Source organism: Uranotaenia lowii, chromosome 2 (assembly GCF_029784155.1).
Source record: "Uranotaenia lowii strain MFRU-FL chromosome 2, ASM2978415v1, whole genome shotgun sequence".
Classification (NCBI taxonomy): Eukaryota; Metazoa; Arthropoda; class Insecta; order Diptera; family Culicidae; genus Uranotaenia; species Uranotaenia lowii.
This window is the reverse complement of record NC_073692.1, coordinates 138,597,853-138,604,254: the sequence shown is the minus strand read 5'-3', so window position 1 is coordinate 138,604,254 and position 6,402 is coordinate 138,597,853.

Genomic DNA, 6,402 nt, shown 5'->3' with positions numbered 1-6,402 from the left:
TGTGGCATCACTGCCGACAACACCGCACACACACGCTCAGTCGGCTCGGCAGCCTGCCACCCGATGGGATTCGCTCGCGACGCTGCTGCTGCTGCAAAAGTGGGTCACCGTTAACGCTGGGTCAATGCACTTGGCTATAGCGGTTTCGGTCTCGTCAAAGAAGAAGAGACTCCAACAACAATAATACCATGACAACAACAACAACCAATGTGCGGGAGTATGGCACACGACGGCGATTGAAATTTTCTCTCTTTTTCTCTGCGTGCCTGCTTTCTGTCTACATCCTGTTAACGATGAGATGAGAGAAAGCTCGCTCTCCGTACAAAGCAACTTTTCCTCGCGAGTAGGGAGACTCTCTGTTTTTGTAGCGATTTTCCTTTTTCACACTTTTCGCGGTGTGCTCTCACGCGTGCTAGCTGATTTCTCGCTCTCGCTTGCTGAGCTTTTCGGGAAACCGACATGCTTTCAGGCAGAGCTGCCAAAGTTGAAGACCGGTTCAATTTTTTAGTAGGTATCTTGATTCTTGATGAATAGGAGCTTTATTAATTTCTTGACTGACTTGAAAATTAAACGGGTTTCATTTTCTCTATTTCAAAATTTGTCCTTCGCATTATCTGGATTACAGATCACAGAAATTGGTATTTTTTTTTAATTTACCTTTTTTTTATTTTTAACATTATAAGACAACAGAAATTTTGTGATGACATTTTGCATAGTTCTGTACATACTAAATTGAATAAGAATGGCTTCAAATTACGCGTTTACAATTTCTTATGATGAATTGGACCATCTTGTTCATTTACTAAATATTTTTCGAAAAATTACGATTATAGATCATAACTTTTGAAATTTCCTTAATATGAACGAAATTTTCATAAAAATAACATTTATTATAATGTTGAGATTGACACGAATGCCAAAGCGTTGGTAAAGTGTCACAAATAAACAAAAAAAAAAAAAAAAATGTTGAGAATCGTCAACAATGTTCAATATCATCCAACGATGATGTGTCTTTTATGTGTTTGGTATATGGCGACGACTTTTAGCATGAAAGCACGGACACGAATTGGAACTTGGGATGTTTTAACCCTTGCCTAACAAGGCAAACTGGAACAACTTGCTAGAGAGGCTAGCCGCCTCAAGCTTGAAATTCTGGGACTGAGCGAAGTCCGTTGGCCTAATACTGGAGAACACAAGACACAATCCGGGCAAGTCCTGCTTTACTCTGGCATACGAGGAGAACATGCTACTCGGGAACGAGGAGTTGGTTTCCTGTTAAGCCCGCAGGCCTACGCGGCCCTCATTAGATGGGAACCGATAAACGAAAGAATAATCGTAGCCAGATTTAGAACACGGGTTAGAAACCTTACAATGGTCCAGTGTTATGCGCCAACTGACGTTGCCGACTTGCAGGAGAAAGAGCAGTTTTACAGTCAACTGAACAGCGTGGTTGAGAGAATTCCGAAGGGTGACATTCAAATCCATTTGGGCGACTTCAACGCAAAGATTGGCTCCGACAATCAGGACCTTGAGCGCATCATGGGGCGCCATGGCCTAGGACAGATGAGCGAAAACGGAGAGCTGTTTGTAGAATTTTGTGGCAACAACAACATGGTGATCGGTGGATCGCTCTTCCCCCATCGACCAGCACATAAGGTCACTTGGGTATCCCGAGATGGCCGAACAGAAAATCAAATTGACCACATCTGCATCAGCCGAAAATGGAGAAGGAGCCTTCTTGATGTCCGCAACAAGCGAAGCGCAGACATTGCATCTGACCATCACCTCGTCCTTGGCGAGATACGACTGAGAGTTGCACGTGTCCAACGGCGCGAGGAGAAAGTCGGGTGTCGATACGACGTCCGCCGGTTGGAGAATCCAGAGGTGAAAAGGGCATACGTTGAACAGCTAGAATCCCGAGCCTCGGAGCTGCCGACAGACGGAACAGTCGAAGAACAGTGGTGTGGAATCAAGAATGCCTTTATCACGACGAGCCATGGTAGGGGAACATGCCTTATTATGCGCCACCTAAGCGAATTGCTGATTTTCTATGTATTCCACGTACAAATTGTGTTAAAAATGGGTGCAATCGTTGAAGAAAATTGTTTTCTACAAATGCCTACGATTTTTTATTACTTAAATTGCTATAGTTGCTTCAAAAAATTGATTTTTAAAAACCTTATTCAAAGCCACAGAACAAAACTGTGTTGCAAATACGCGCCGCTGTGTATTCAATACGCGCCTAGCAGCCGAACACACCCGAAAGCAGCCGAAGACCGAAAACACACCAATACTTACAGACACTTTGACTGAAAAGAAAATCAAAATGGACTAATCAAAATTTAAAAAAATAATAAAAGTAGATTTTTTGGGCTGAATTAACGCTCAAAATAAGGTTTTACAGTTTTTGTTCATTTTCAATTAAAATTGGCCTTTTTGAAAAATTAATGCTATTTTCAGCCTACTACGATTGGCGCGTTATAACGACCGCATGGGCCGTGATAGAACATACCCATAAAAAGCATACCTTAGCGAGTTCAGTATGATTTTTTAGCATTAAATCATAGTTTAGATTCTCCTCTATCGATCTGTCAGAAAATATTGTCTTATTCGATTTTCTCTGCTTGGTGACACCTTATTGAAAGTGTTTTAAAATTTAGATCGAAATGAAGAAAAACATAAATTGTAAAATTATCACGACACAGGGGCATTTTAAGGAAAAATTCATACTTGCCATGACCAATCACAGCATTTAAAACAAATTGGTAATATTTTGCAGGCTTAAAATGTTTCAGATTCTTCAAAACAAGGGTGGCGCGTATTAGCCACATGGGGCGTTATATGAACTTTTCCCCTACTCTCGGTAAAGTTTGTGGAAGAAGGAGTGAATGGATGTCGGATGAAACTTGGAGGATGGTCGATGATCGGAGAAAGGCGAAAGTCGGAATTGAGCAGGCATGTACCGGGTCAGCCAAAGCAGCCGCCCGCTTACGATATGCGGAGCTGGAAAAGGCAGTTAAACGAGCTTGTAGACGAGACAAGAGAGCCTGGACAAACTCCCTAGCCGAAGAGGGAGAAAGAGCCGCCGCCAATGGAGATATCCGATTACTTTATGACATTTCTCGCCGCCTCAGTGGTGCTAAGACTAATGCAAGAATGCCGCTAAAAGACCGAGCAGGTCAGTTATTGACCGATCGAACAGATCAGCTCAAACGATGGACTGAGCACTTCGAACAACTCTTCCGAGTCACGAATAGCGATGGCCAACAGAATCTGCAGCTCGAAGCGCCAACAGTAAGTCGCATAAATGGCGTCAACTCGGAAGCGCCTTCGCTGGCTGAAATAGAAGCGGCAATCAAAAACATGAAATCCAACAAAGCACCTGGGATCGATTGCATCCCTGTTGAAATGCTGAAAGCCGACCCTGCCCTATCAGCACAAATGTTGCACCGTCTTTTCGCTGACATCTGGGATACTGCAACATTCCCGGCCGACTGGATGCAGGGTATCCTCGTAAAGGTCCCGAAGAAAGGAGACCTGACAGAGTGCGGTAACTGGCGAGGCATAACGTTGATCTGTACAACCCTCAAAGTACTCTGCAAAGTGATTCTGAACAGGATCCAGGAGAAAATAGACGCTACACTCCGACGGCAACAAGCTGGATTCCGATCTCGACGATCATGTGTGGACCACATCACTACGCTACGAATCATACTGGAACAAATCAACGAACTCCAGGACTCTCTTCTGCTGGTGTTCGTTGATTTCGAAAAAGCATTCGACCGACTTAACCATGAAAACATCTAGGCGGCTCTAAGGCGACGAGGGGTCCCAGAGAAACTAGTCCATCTCATCGAAGCACAGTATGAGGCATTTTCGTGCAAGGTCTTGCACGACGGTGTCTTGTCCGAACCAATCCCGGTAACTGCTGGAGTGAGACAAGGATGTATTCTATCACCGCTACTTTTTCTAATCGTAATGGATGAGATTCTGATTGGATCGATTGACTGTGCACCGAACCGAGGATTGCCGTGGAATCCTTCAACAATGGAGCAACTGAACGACCTTGACCTGGCTGACGATATTGTTTTGCTCGCCCAAACACAACCAGATATGCAGAGCAAACTCGACGACCTCACCGAAAGTTCCAAGGCAGCAGGTCTCAAAGTCAATGTCGGAAAGACCAAGTCGATGGAGATCAACACAGGAAATCCCTCCAGTTTCATGGTAGCTGGGCAACAAGTTGAGAAAGTGGAATGCTTCCAGTATCTTGGTAGCCAGATTACGCCTGATGGTGGTACCAGAAAAGACATCGAAACACGGATCAGAAAGGCCCGATTTGCGTTTGCGAGTCTCCGAAACATCTGGCGCTCACGCCAGATCTCTCTACGAACAAAAATCCGAATCTTCAACTCAAACGTCAAATCCGTATTGCTGTACGGGTGCGAAACTTGGTGCACATATGCGGTAACGACGCGAAAACTGCAAGTATTTGTAAACCGCTGCCTGCGGAATATCATCCGCGCTTGGTGGCCTGGCAACTGGATCTCGAATGAGGAACTACATCGCCGGTGTCATCAAAAGGCGCTAGAAATCGAGATTCGGGAACGTAAGTGGAGATGGATTGGGCACACGCTGCGAAGAGATGAAAACGAGATTTGCAGAGAGGCGCTAGATTGGAATCCAGAAGGTCATCGAAGAAGAGGCAGACCCAGAAACTCGTGGCGGCGAAGCCTAGCCGCTGAAATCCGAACTGTCGACGAGAATCTTGACTGGGACCAGGTGAAGACGCTGGCTCCGGATCGTCAACAGTGGAGGTCTTTTACCACGGCCCTATGCACCGGAGGATCGGCGCGGGATCATTAAGTAAGTAAGTTTATGGTAGCATATCTATGTTTTTTTCCGAGCTGTACCAACAAGCAGCCTATTCGCTTGGTTCTGTTCCTATTTTCTTGCCTTCTTAGAGTACCGATACCGTTTCGAGCGAGGCTACGACCTATGGAGATATTATGATATGACAAATTTGTCTCGCTGCTGAGATAATGGCATACAAAGTGGTAACTGTAAGAACAGTTGGTCTTTTTTATTACAGTTACATTATTAAAATGATGATTAACTGAGAAATAAGTGAGACTTATCAACATTGTTTTAACTTTTTTTTGCTTATTAGATTCGCACAAGAGGTCTTTGTTTAAAAAAAAATTGTACAAAATGTTCAGCTTGTTTTTTTGTTTTTGAAAGAACACACATGAAAACATTGATTGGACTCTAACTTATTTCTTATGCTAAGGAGTGAATTTGAAAAAATGCAACACTTTATTTTATAAATAATTTTTGAAAACATGGATGAAAATTGAAGAAACACGTATTAGTGACAATCTGTCTAGTGGTTTTTAAGATAGCGTCCAATACAGAAACTCATTGACAAATATTTTTTTGGGCAGAATCGAGAAAAATTCAAAAAAGTTCCAGTGTGAAATCCAAAATCAGCTTAAAATAATCTATTCGATCGAAATTCACATAGCTTATTGTTCAAAAAGTCATAGAGGATCCAATAGTCAGTTTAAATTTAAATTTTAATGAAAGTGAACATGATTGACTTCATGAAGAGAGAAGAATGTGAAAGGTTTTTTTCTAGATCGATCCGAAAATATGAATAGAGGAAGTGATAAAAAAGCTAAATCTCGTTCGTCTATCTGACTTATTAATAGGCCTGACTTCATTTCTACAAGGTAGAAAAGCTGCCCACCGGTAAAATATACCAAATACGGTGGTCAAATCGTGCGCAAAACATTTGGACTGCTTGTGGGGAGATATTTAAAAAAAATCGTAATGGACAGCAAAACGAACTGCTTAGCGGTAACCTGGCAGGGTTCCAACCAGAAACTTTGTTTTAACAAGTATCGCCTGTATTTTCTAGAGGTAAATAAGAGAAAAAAATTAAAAATTGAAAAAAATAATGTCTAGTGCTTGAGGAGGCTAACGATCTGTAGAAACTGCAAATTACTCAGTCTTTCATAACCATTGACACGATGAATGTATGTTTTTTATCCACCATGGGTGCACGGATTCACCGCAGTTTCTGCCGAAGTATGGGCTCACATGCATTCTTAGATTATAATGTTCGACAAATCTCCAATGCAACGCGTAAACCATATCCGGACCCCATGGCTTCGTATGAACTGTTATGGAGTGAATGTATTTGTGTTTATGTAGCTTCATTTTGGAAGAACGAATCAATCAGGTGGGCTAGTTTACTTACAGATATTCTGGCGTTTGTGTATATACCTGGCCAGCTGGCAACTGATTGATCATTCTTATTATATAGTCAGTGATATGAGAAAACACATCTTACCTGTCGGCCACAAATGGGATTCGAACCCAAAAGTGTTGAAACTTACG